The 13,303-nt window shown below is 47.7% G+C and overlaps 1 protein-coding gene across 1 annotated transcript in view; it reads right to left on the reverse strand.

Moving 5' to 3' along the window:
* Nucleotides 1-13,303, reverse strand: part of Gng7 (G protein subunit gamma 7) — a 68,529-nt gene that overhangs the window by 43,942 nt on the left and 11,284 nt on the right. Inside the window, exon 2 of the mRNA XM_027419291.2 lies at nucleotides 462-514. The gene's annotated coding sequence lies outside the window, so the exon portion shown is untranslated. The remainder of the gene's footprint in view (nucleotides 1-461; nucleotides 515-13,303) is intronic.

Raw genomic sequence — 13,303 nt, forward strand, 5'->3', positions numbered from 1 at the left:
TAAGTGGTGTGAGCCTTCTAACACATGCTTGAATTCGGGAGAGGCGCAGACAGATGAAAGAACGCGGCGTGATTCCCCCGCGTGCGCAGTACCCGCGGAGGCTGGATAATGAGATCCAGTGTGACCTCCAGTGCGACCATCGGCCATCAGAGCCCTGTCACGTGGCCCTCGCGAGACCCCCCAAAGAACAAACCTTTGTGTGCAGCACACCCAGCCTCAGGACTAAGACAAGGCAGGGGTGGTGTTGGGGGCGTGCAGGAAGCAGGGGTGCGGGAAATGGCACTCTGGGGTGGAGAGGACATGGCTGTGACCTTTGCACCCTGACCCTGTCTGGTCTGGGGTCGAGGTCACCCCACAGCACCATGGCCTCCTTCCCCGTCTGTGGGGATCCCCGCCCGCACGACGCCCCCTCCCTGCCCAGGCTTCGAGCCCGCGGGCGAGGCACGGAGCACAGCACCTACCTGCACCGAGCGCTACCGTCCAGCACCGAGGTTCCGACCGAAGCCTTCGCTCCCTGGAAGAGAAACGCTGTGCATTAATTTGGCACCGCGGGCGTCAGGTTGGTGTCTCTGCCCACGCGGGCGGCCGCATGGGAGCAGCGATTGCCCGACCAGAAGGATGAGGCAGAATTCGTAATGAAAGGGAACTCGCGGGTGGGCGGAGAGGCCCAGCGGAGCAGAGGCAGGGGACTGCCCTGCTGGGGCTCTGGGGTCGGAAGGTGGTGGCCAGGCCACCCTGAGCGCTGGAACCGCGTCCCTCTCCTGACACTGTGCTGCAAGCAGACCCCACCCCACCCCACCCCACCCCGCGGGCCTCCCTTGAGGGTCACACGGGTCACTCTGGAAAGCCGTCCATCTGTATACAGTGGGAGCTCAATAAATGCTGCCCTTGCCCAACATGGTTCATGGGCAAAGAAAAGCACTTCTCTGCTTATGTCCCAACCCCCGAGCATTCAGTGTGTGTGCGCGTGCGTGTGCGAGTGAGTGAGCGCCCGTGTGTCCCTCCATCCTGTGGGTCCTGGGGCTCGATCTCACGATCCCAGGCTTGACCGCAAGTCCCTTCAACTGCCGAACCCTCTGTCAAGCCCTTATTTGTCTGTTTGTTTACACTGAGGTAAGATTTCACTAAGTACCTGAACTCACAACCCTCTTGCCCCGCTTCTTCAGTGCTGAGATTAGACGCTAGGCTATGAAGTCTTTTTTTTTTTTTAATTATTTTCCCCCCTCTCGAGACGGGGTCTCGTGTAGCCCAGGCTGTCCTCACTCACTATGTAGCCTAGGCACCCCCGGGCCTGGTGCGAGCTTTTGTTTGTTTTTTGTTTGCAAATTTAGCTGCAATTCCGACCGCCGCCTGCAGGTGGCAGTGTCGCTGCGGGAAGTGGCTGGAACCCTGCAGGCGCCGCGGCCGGGCTGGACCGAGTAAGACGCCTCTGCGCCGCTAGAGGTCCAGCTTCCCTGAGAATCAGTGGCTCTCCGTGGGGACCTCTCGGGGGCTGGGTGCCCCGGTCAGGCCGCCCGGACCCAGGCACCTGGGAGATCCCCGCATGCTCACACACAGGCTGCCGCGGGGCGCAGGCGGAGTGCAGCGGGGTCCCGGAGCCGCGCCCGTGCCCGCGGGCTTGTGAGGGGCAAGGGCTGCATTCTAACTCATTCGCTCCGGGGCCCCTCGGGCCGCCTCGGGCTGGTTCCCTGAGGGGCTGAGCAGCATCCGCTCGGCCCCACATCCCCAGACTCCTCCGCGGTCCCCGGTTGCGGAGCTGACCTGGGTCCCTGACCTCTCTTCCAGAACCTTCGAGCGCCTCCCTTGCCCTGGCTCAGTCTGGTCAGTCACAGTCACTCCAGAACCCCCGCGGGTGACCCCTGACGGACAACGACCCTGTGACCCCTGTGGCCGCTTCCTGCCCTTGTCTTGCAGGGGGCCGGTTGCGGGGACAGAGCAGGACACCCCAGTTGTCACTGAGACCCCCACGGTGGCGCACCGGGCCTCAGGGCGCTGAGCAGCCCCTGACCCCACCCACTCCACACCTGGAGCCCCCAGGGTAACGGCCCCGCGTGTCCCAGACCCCACCTGGTCTGGGCAGGAGAGTACACGGCAGCTCCTGCCTCTGTGACCCCTCAGAAAGTGCTGTCGTGAGGGTCCTTGTTGTCCACTCCAAGGGCCACTGAGGGACATGAGGAGGTGAAGGTGACACACACATGCTCTTTGCACACGCAGGAGTCCACGCGTGCGCACAGGCAATACACACAGGGCACACACACAGAGGCACACATGCACACACACAGGGGCACACACACAGAGGCACACATGCACACACACAGGGGCACACATGCACACACACAGGGGCACACACACAGAGGCACACATGCACACACACAGAGGCACACACACAGAGGAGCACACACATGCACACAGGGGCACACACACAGGCACACATACACACACAGGCACACACATGTACATAGGAACACACACATAGGATTGCACACACACACACACACACACACACCCCTAGTGCATGCAGCACCCTCAGAGTTCAAGCCCAGAACTTACATCACAGATGCCTGTGAGCTGTGGGGGTGCCAGGAATTGAACCTCAGTTCCGATGTAAGAACAAATGCTCTTAACCAGTGTGCACCCCCCAGTCCCAGTCAGAGCCGGTTTTTAATTTTTTTTGAATTACATTTTCAGCTGATTTCTTTAAGCCCCAATAACCATGGTCCCAAATTACATCTCCCCATCGACTCTCTGTGATACCCAGAAAAGGTCAAGGTGGCTAAAAGAAGTGAATGGGTACTGGTGATGCAATCCCAGCACTTGGGAGGCAGAGGCAGGCAAATCTCTGAGTTCAAGGCCAGCCTGGTCTGTACAGTGAGGCCCTGTCTCAGAACACCATCCATCCCAGTGCACCCTGGAAACAGACTGTCTTATAGAAACTCACATAACCGCTTTCTCAGGGAGGGACATATAAACGGGTCCCTCCATGCAGTCCATGCTGGCCTTGAACTCACGGTTATCCTCCTGTCTTCGTGTGACCCTGGTGCTAATTGTCACTGTCACCTTGATAGCACACGGACTCAATAAGTGTCATGAATCTGAGAGGAAGGTGCCACTGGGTGTGCTCTGAGGTGGGAAGACCCGCCCTGTACCCACCGGCTGCTGTCCTGGGGTGAGCCCAGCGGTCACCTCTCTCTGTGTCCTCAGTGCAGACTCAGTGTGACCAGACACCATGCCCACCCTGCCATGATGGACGATGCTAACTGCAGCCAGAGCAGAGTCTTCCTTCCTTAAGCCATGGTCATTTTCAGTGAGATCCCTGGGCCTTGAAGATCCTCATCAGAGTCCCTAGTCTCTACCCAACACATGCCAGGCACTCCCTAAGTTGGGGCGGCCACATTTGTCCCCTGGCAGGCACAGTCACCCCCAGGTGAGACCCCGTTCTTCTCTACAATCTCTCAAGCTGACAGGCATACCTCCTCCAGCGGGTCGCAGCTCCTCCGTGGGGAGCGAGTGGGTGGGATGGGCTGTCTAAACCCCTCTTCCTTCCCACGCTGACATGGGCACGTGGCACAGGCACCCGGTCTCCTGCAGGCTCGATATAGCAAAGCAGGGCCCGTCTTTTGTGCCATATGAAGCTGTCAACCTCATCACCATAGCAACCATCTAAATATGTCACCCAGGAACACTGATTGCCAAAGTAGGGAGCAGAGGGTGATGGCTTCACTGGATTGGGTGCGGGGTGCAGGCAAGAGAGCACGAAGAAGGGGGCCCCGGTGTGGGAGCCGGGACCCAGAGCCGGCTCTGTCACAGCGCTGAGTGGACAGGCAGACGCGCGGCTGAGTTAAGGACCGAACGCCAGCCCTTCAAGGTCTTTTATGCTTTGGACACTTCAGGCAGGTTGAAAGTCTCCTAACTCTGTAGCCCCACCCTGTGCCAATATTTTGTTACAACAGCCGTTGGAAATAATACATTAACGACTTCCTCATTCTATGGTTTGCCACTACATGGATGGCGTTTTACTATCGGATTCAAAGGTAGATACCTTAGAAAGAAGGTTTGAAGAAGTGAAGAAAATTTTGCCTTGTTGGGATTACAAATTGCTCCTGAAAAAATACAAAGAGGAAACTATTAATTGTTTAGGCTACAAAATAGGTTTACAAAAAAATTAGACCCGAATAGGTGGAAATTAGGAGAGATCAATTTCAGGCTGTTAATGGCTTCCAGAGATTGCTAGAAGGTATTTCCCATCTATGGCATATTGTTAGGACAAAACCCGATCAACTGATTCATTTAAATGAAACCTTAGATGGAGACAAGGACATAAATAGTCCCAGGAATTAACAGCTGAAGGTGGGAAAGAATCGGCATTTATGGAAGACAAATTACAGATGGCACATGTGGATCGTGTAGATCTAAAGCTTAAGTGCATGCTAGTCATATTGCCCTCTAAGCATCCCCTACAGGAATTTTAATGCAGAGGGAAGATATTATCTTAGAATGCATCTTTTTACCACACAAACCAAGTAAGAAACTAAAAACTTATGTGGAAAAGATCTCTGAGTTGATTCGAAAAGGAAAATTGAGACTTTGCCAATTAGCAGGAATAGATCCAGCAGAAATTAAAGTACCTTTTACTAATAATGAAACTGACAAATTATGGGTAGACAGTGAACCCTGGCAAAGAGCTTGTAGGAATTTTTTGGGAGAGGTCAACAGCAATTATCCCAAAAGCAAGAGAACGCAACTTATAAAGAGGACTAACTGAATCTTACTTTCATTGTAAGGGAAACATCAATATTTGGAGCCCCTACATTCTATACTGATGCAAATAAATCAGGAAAGGCAGGATACAAATCAGAAAATTTAAGTAAAGTGTATCTAAGTCCTTATAATTCTGTCCAAAAGTCAGAATTATGTGCTATTCTCATGGTGTTAACGGATCATAAAGAACCTCTCAATGTAGATACTCATTCACAGCATACAGAAAGAGTTGTTTTGCATATTGGAACCACTGAATTTATACCAGATGATACAGAACTGACTTTACTATTTATTCAGTTGCATGACAATAATGAGGGACAGGAATCACCCCATACATATAACACATGTCAGATAACATACAGGTCTAGCACAAGGTAATGATGAACTCGATCAACGATTGACAGGAGTGTGCCAGAGGCCTCAGAATTTCATAAAACAAAACAAAACACCAGTCAACAGCAAAGGTTTGAAAAAAGACTTTTCGGTCACTTGGCAACAAGGGGAGGGATTCATAAGGAAATGTATCACTTGTTTGTACAAGCAAACTCCACTACCTGCAGGAAGTAACCCAAAAGGGTACTCAAAGGAATGAAATCTGGCAGATGTATATATGTTCCATTTTGTAGAATTGGAAACTTAAAATATGTACGACCACATCATTGATACCTATCCAAGTTTTTTTTTCTTTTGTTTTTTCTTTTCTTTTTTTGGTTTTTCGAGACAGGGTTTCCCTGTGTAGCTTTAGAGCTTGTCCTGGAACTCGATCTGCAGACCAGGCTGGCCTTGAACTGCCTCCGTCTGCCTCAGCCTCCTGAGCTCTGATATTAAAGGCTTGCTCCACCACCGCCCAGCCTCCTATCCAGGTTTTCAATGGGCAACTGATTTGAGTGGGAAAAAGGCTGATTCAGTAATTACACATTTCCTAGATATTACGGCCATCTGGATATACCTGTACAAATAAAGACAAACAATGCTCCAGCATATGTCTCTCAAAAAATGAAATAGCTTTTTGCTAATTATAATATAAAGCATATTACAGGTATACCACACCATCCTTCAGGGCAGTCAGTTATAGAAAGATCAAATTGAACTCTAACGGGTATGCTAAATAAACAGAAAGGTATGATAAAGAATCCTGGAAACAACTAAATGGTGCTTTATTAACTTTGAATTTTCTGAATGCTAATGAGAAAGGAACAACAGATGCGGAGAGACATTGAGCAGTAGAAAAAAATACAGAATTAAATCAGCCAGTATGCTTCAAAGATGTGTTGACCTCCGAATAGAAACCAGGACATGTGTTACATTGGGGAAGGTGTTTTGCTTTTGTGTACACAGGAGAAAAACAGCTATGGATACCATCAAAATTGATAAATTTGATTCAATTTGAACAAAACACCTCCTAACTAGAAGAGATGATAGTCCATCAAGCAACATGGCCATTTAATCTAAACTAACCTATAACACTAACAAATGTTTTTAATTTGAATAGTTATAATTGCCAAAGGAGAACCTCCCCAAAATTAGGTTTGGAAAGGGTTTTATTTTTTGTCTTTTCGGCAGAATAAAGGGACCCAGCCAAGGAATCCAGAGACCACTGGACAAACGAGACATCTGAAGGAAAAGGACAGATCATCCAGACAAAAATGTCCCAAGGAAAGGAGTGAATTGGCCAATTAGTCCATCACATCTCCAACAGGATAAAATTTCATAAATCTTCCCAAATGTTTGTTTCTGCTTTTCTCTACAGACATATAATGCAAATGATCTTTTTTGTAGTTCAATTAAAGATTAAATCTGGCTTTGGAGTTCGAGTGTGGCTCTCTCCTTCTCTAAACACAAGCATTCTTGTTAAAGTAAAATAAAAAATCTCTGTCTTGACAGGCGTTGGTGGCGCAAGCCTTTAATCCCAACACTCAGGAGTCAGAGGCAGGCGGATCTCTGTGAGTTCGAGACCAGCCTGGTCTACAAAAGCTAGTTCTAGGACAGCCTCAAAAGCCACAGAAACCCTGTCCCGAAAACAAACAAACAAAAAATCTGTCTCACATCAGAAGAGCCACCTGATATGGGACAGAAGAAAAACAGATACTTAAGGACTACTGTATTGCCACTAATCTCTTGATCCTTCGGTTTTATATTGACTTTCAACAGCTTTTCTTAAAGCATAAGTATTATATTTATAAAAAATTATAAGATTAATATATTTTAAAGTTTTGTTATGATAGTAATGGTCACATAGAGTACTAACTAGTTCTCGAAAAAGGTTTTGTCTACCTTCATGTACATTATTTCTGGTTTGGGTATCATCAGTTTTCTGCAGTGAACCATGACCAGGTCAAAGCAACATTTGAAGTCTCCAAAAGGAGGAAGAGGCCCCACAATGACAATTTCATCAGGACTATGAAAACACCATTAAGCTGAACAACTCCAACTAAAGATCGGCTTTGGACTAAAAACTGCTCAGAACAATTTCAAGATGGCCATCTGAGATGATCGAAGACTACTCTAGCCAGGTTGAGACAAGCTCTGCACCTCCCCATTATGCACAGACTGGACAACAAATGATACAGCTACCTCTCCCAGGACTTGACAGTTAACCCAAAATTTTCTTTTCAGGATCCCCTAAAGGTGCTGTTGCCCCCAGACAGCAGGAAGTAAATTTAAGAACACTATGCCCGCATTCCCAAGGTGAGGTGGGTGGTTTTTGTCACTCATTGGGTTATGGATATCTGTCTTTTTTTTTTTTTTTAGGGGGATTGGCTACAAAATGTTGGTAGTAGAAAAAAATGGCTACAGATATAATATGATAAAAAGGGTAATTATTGAATCTACTCTGAAAAGAAAAAAGGGAGGGTATAGACAAGAAGGTAGATTATTGAATCTACTTTTTTTGTCGTTTTGTTTTGTTTTCGAGACAGGGTTTCTCTGTATTGCTTTGGAGGTTGTCCTGGAACTCACATTGAATCTACTTTGAAAAAACAACTACTGGTTTTAAATATTTTACAATGGATTGGATTTTGTATATTGTAGACAAATATTGTATATTGATACAAATTTGAGACTAATTTTTGTTAAAACATATTGTACATATATTTCTAATCTTGTTCAAGGTATTGTATCTGAACAGCTCATTTAACAATGTAATGCAAATTTCTAGTCCTTGAAAGTTATTATTACCAACAGCTATTAAGGAAATGTAGGTTAGTAATTAGTCCCCTATTACAACTGAACTTGTAGTCACATTAGGTATGTTTTCAAGGTCAAACAGATATATCTTAGAAAGACAGGTCATCCCAGCAGCTGGTGGAAGTAGAAGCAGACACACACAACTAATTACTGAACTGAACTGGAATCCAGATGCAGAGAAGGATGAGTGAAGAGCAAAGGGGTCCAGACCAGGCTGGTGAAACCCACAGAAACAGCTGACCTGAACATCAGGGAACTCTTGCTCCCCAGACTGATAGCTGGGATACCAGCATGGGACTGATCCAGACCCAGGAACATGGGTTTCAGTGAGGAAACCTCGGAAATGTACGGGACCTCCTGTAGTAGTTCAGTACTTTTCCCTAGCATAGGTGTGGACTTTGGGAGCCCATTCCATATAGAGGAATACTCCCTGAGCCAAGACACACGGTGGTGGGCTTAGGCCCTATCCCAAAGGATATGATAGACTCTGATGACACCCTATGGAAGGCCTCACCATCCAGGGGGAGCAGAAAGGATATGTGATAGGTAGGGTTTTAGTTGGGAGGGTGGTAGGGGAGGAGGGGAGGGAGAAGGGAACTGGGATTGTCATGTAAAACAATCTTGTTTCTAATTCAAATAAAAAAAAATCTGCAAAAACAAAAAAAATTTAAAAAGAGAAAGGTCATCTTTAAACACTTCAGAGATCTATAGAATATGGCATTTAAGATGGTTTAATAACATAGGTTTGGCTGGGCTGTGGTGGCGCACAGCTTTAATCCCAGCACTCCGGAGGCAGAGGCAGGCGGATGTCTGTGAGTTCGTGACCAGCCTGGTCTACAACAGCTGTTCCAGGACAGCCTCCAAAGCCACAGAGAAACCCTGTCTCGAAAAAAGAACAAAAAAACAAAACATAGTTTTGTTTTGTTATTATGACACTGAGACATGTCTGCTCCTGGCAGCACTAATCTATATCAGAGAAGATGATGGCCATCGAAGAAACTCCACATGGAGTTTACTTTCTTTGTGGCAAAAGTAGCCACTGGGCAAGAAAGTGCCCTTGCCTTTACTGCTGACAGTATGCTGTCAAAACTGGACAAACAGGACACCAAAAAGAGTGAAGCAAACCTTGCCAAGAAAAGGTGGGACAGTCTTTCAGAATAGCCTGCTTCACAGAAAAATCTGTCAGGTGTGCTAGGCCTGTAGGCTGACGATGGAGGCCCCAGTGTTGCAGAGGAACCTTGAGTCAGTATTATTTCCTTCTCAGGTCCCTGAGGGAGTTGAAGACTAGATAGTTACAGTTATAGTTTTCCTTTTTTACCAGACTCAGAAAAGAAATTCACTAAAGATGTGTAAAGTGTAAAAGGTTGAGAGACATTAAAAGATAATTTGATAATGCAAATTAGAATAGAAAGGGAATTAGGTGTAAGACTTTGGACTCACCAAGATAGGATAGATAATGGAGTATTTTCTCTGAATTTGTCAAATGCAAATGGACTAGACATTGTTGATACTTATTCACTGCATATATTGTACATACTTATTGTATTTATTGTATATAGTTTTTCTTATGTTAGTTGCAACTTTCTCCTTTTTGTACTACACCAAAAAGGGGAATTGTGGTGATGTATTATTTATGATTTATTAATGTTTGCCTGAGGGTTCAGAAAGCAAAGCTATCCACAAGTTATAGAGGTCAGGCAATGATAATACACACCTTTAATCCCAGCAGCCATACTAGCTAGCCAAAGAGCCAGGCAGTGGTGGCACACACCTTTAATCCCAGGACTCAAGAGACAAGCAGATGGATCTCTGTGAGTTCAAGGCCACACTAAGCTACATGAAATTGATCCAGTCTAAAGGGAAACATCTCACACTAAGGTGATCTCAGCATATGGGATCACACATCTTTAGTCCCAGCACTAGGGAGGTATAAAAAGAAAAAGCAAAGGGTCTCATGACAGATTTGTTCTTCAGCCACACTGAGGAAAGGGCAGCCCTTTCAGCCTGAGGTAGAGGGGTAAGAGCTAGTGGCTGGCTGCTTTGCTTTTCTGATTTTTAGCTTGAAGCTTGAACCCAGTATCAGTCTTGGGGCTTTTATTTTTCCTGCTACACAGGCTGGCTTCAGACTCCTGGAAATCCTCCTGCCTCAGCTCCCAGTTCTGGGACGATGACGCGCATGCGTCACCAACCGAGCTTCCTTGTCCCCACCTTCCAGCTAACACCTGCCTCTCCCAGGTGGAGGCTCCCTGTCTGCCTCAGCATCCTGTGTCCATTCAGTCAGAAGGCAACTGAGTCTCTCATTCATGGTTAGCGTGGGGTCTCCCTGGGCACCTGGCACACTGTGGGGTGGGGGATGTCCTGGAAACTGAAGGTGCTCAGCAAGTCCCTGGCTTCCACTAACTCCATGTCAGGAGCTTCCCCGGTGTGGCATGGCCCAGGATCCAGAGGGAACAGAGTCGACAGTGCTCACAGGGGGATTGGATGAGTGTGTGGAGACACAGACAGCCTTGACAGCATGACCACCAACTTTGGACAAGAAAAGAATAAAATATGCCCAAACTAATTTCCACTCAAAATTTAAAGAGCCGTGGCCACTGAGATGGCTCAGAGAGTAAAGGCACTTGCCACCAAGCCTGGTGACCCAAGTTCAATTCCTTGGACACACATGGTGGAAGGAGAGAACTGATCCCCACCAGCTGTCCTCTGACCTCAGCATGTGTCAAGGCGTGTGCACACACAATGCATAAATGTAAAAACAACAACAAAAACATACAAAGCAGCTGTGTCCAAAGGAAGAGATGCATGGGGACCCATAGTTTCACCTTGCAGAGGTCATGATGGCGAACACTGACCCCAGCCCACTGCGCAGTGCCTGGCTTATCTTGGGACAGCTATGGCCCTGTGCTCCCATGAATAGCCTGTTTCCTTGGTTTTCCCTTTGTAGTGCTAGGGTTGAACAAATGTCTTCCCCAAGACTCACAGTGAAGCCATGCCTCCAGCCCCTCACTGGGGATTCTAGGCGGGGCTCCACCCCTGAGCTTTAGGGAAGAGAAAGAAAAGGACAAATATTCGCAGTTCACAGTGAGCAGGTATTTCTCAGACCTCTGCTCAGGCTTCCTTAGCAGGCCCCACTGAATCTAAACACAAGAAGTCTGATAAACTGTCCCCAGGCTATGATGTCACAACAAAGCTGGCCTGACCTTTGATTAGGACTCCAACAAAGAGTGTCAAGGAGGAACTAAGAGAATCCCAGCTCCAGGGATTCAGCCTTGCTTTACCGACTTGGAGGAAAGGTCATCCCAAGAGCTAAGTCATGGGGACAACATGCTGGGGCACACAGGGACACCTCTGCCCTGAGCTTCTGAATTAGCTTGTTCTGTCAATCTATCCCAAAATGTAAAATTTATTTTAAAAAGAAATGGAGATAGAAGACATACAATTAACTTCCAGAAGGCACTTTGGAATGGGAGCGTTTGGTTCCCATGACAGCCTCCTAATGACATGATTATGTAAAATCCAGAAAAGAAGCTAAAAACAGAATATGCAAATTAGAGAGGGATGGGCTCAGGGAGGGGACAGGTGGGGGAGAAGGTCCCTCATGAGGGGGTGGGGGGCTGTACTGGAGGAAGCTTCTGGAACAAGGAGGGTGGATCTGGCAGCAAGTTGCCTTCACCTGTGAGTCTGACGCCCTTGGGCCTTGTCAAGGGTGCACCTGGGGTTGGACTGGAAGACAACAGCGGCTTCATGGGTGGAAAGTTGAAAGCCAGAGTGAATCAGAATGATTGGAAGAAAGCAGGCCCTGGAACGCTGTCAGTGCAAGCCTATCGTCTTAGCATAAGGGAAGCTGAGGCAGGAGGATTGCTGTGAGTTTGAAGTCAGTTTGAGCAACACAGCAGACCCTGTTTAAGAAAAAGAAGGGCTGGAGAGATGACTCAGAGGTTAAGAACACTGACTGATCTTCCAGAGGTCCTGAGTTCAATTTCCAGCAACCACATGGTGGCTCATAACCATCTATAATGAGATCTGGCGCTCGCTCTGGCCTGCTGTCATACAGACAGATTGTCTGTATGGTGGCACTTGCCTTTAATCCCAGCACTCAGGAGACAGAGGCAGGCAGATCTCTGTGAGTTCAAGGCCAGCCTGGTCCACAGCGTGAGTGCCAGGATAGGCTCCAAAGCCCACAGAGAAACCCTGTCTGGAAAAACTGAAAAAAAAAAAAAAAAGGAAAAGAAACAAAACAACCAACAATAAATAAATCTGGCTGGAACATAAGAACATGACAAGCCCAAGGCCAGCCTGAGCCACAGAGGGCATCTAAGGCCAGCAGCCCCTGTCTCAGAATCAAACAGGAAGAGAGCCAGTGAAAGGGCTCAGCAGGTGAAGGTGCTTGCTGCCAAGCCTGATGACTAAAATTCAGTTTTTTTGAGACAGGGTCTCACTTACTATGTAGCCCAGGCTGGCCCAGAACTCACAATGTAGACCAGGTTGGCCTCAAACTCACAGAGAAACTCCAGCCTCTGCCTCCTGAGGTGTGCACTACCATACCCAGCCAATGGTAGAGTCCTTGCCTGGCGCGCACTCTGTTCAGTTTCTGCTGTTGAAAACAAACAAACAAAAATAACTTGGAACCACTGGATTCAACAGTATGGTGTTGGGACTAAAAAGGCCCCGACAGAAGGCCTAGTGGAATTTCCTGAATCTGGCTAGGGTTTGGCCACCTGACTCAGTAAAACTAGCCTCTGCCCTGCTACTGCTGGCATGTTGAGATATTTTGGTCCTTACACCTCACCCCATCCTGAGGTCCTCACCCACTTTTTCAACTCTATATAAGCACATGTCTGTTACAATAAAGGGAGACTCTCCTTTGACATGCCTCCACGACTCAGTGTGTGGTTTCCTCTGGTGACTAGGAGCATGATTTATTGACACTCACCATCCCTCTCAGCCCCGGGGAAGTGACCAGCTGGACAAGCCCTTCCCACAGCCCCAATTGCCGAAGGCCCCAGCAGAGTGGATTTAATGGAGTAAGATCAAAACCATAGGTCAAATCTGGCCCTCAGTTTGTTACTGTCAACAGTCTACTCGGGCACAACCAGGCTTGTCCCTGCTTCCCCACCGTCTAGGGCAGGGTTGCAGGGCAACCGTAGAGCTGAGAGCAGACCTAATGCGGACCTCTTGACTGCCAAAACTGGAAGTATTTCATTCATGACTCTGTATGTAGGTGTACACAGCATGGCCCCTCTTCATGATTTCAGAGCCCCCAATGATTGCAAACTATCAGTTTGTTTTTTTATTGAAGGGGCTGAGGATGCAGCTCAGTGGGTACCATACTCACTCATCAGGCATATAAAGCCAGGTT

Source organism: Cricetulus griseus, chromosome 5, assembly GCF_003668045.3.
Source record: "Cricetulus griseus strain 17A/GY chromosome 5, alternate assembly CriGri-PICRH-1.0, whole genome shotgun sequence".
NCBI lineage: Eukaryota > Metazoa > Chordata > Mammalia > Rodentia > Cricetidae > Cricetulus > Cricetulus griseus.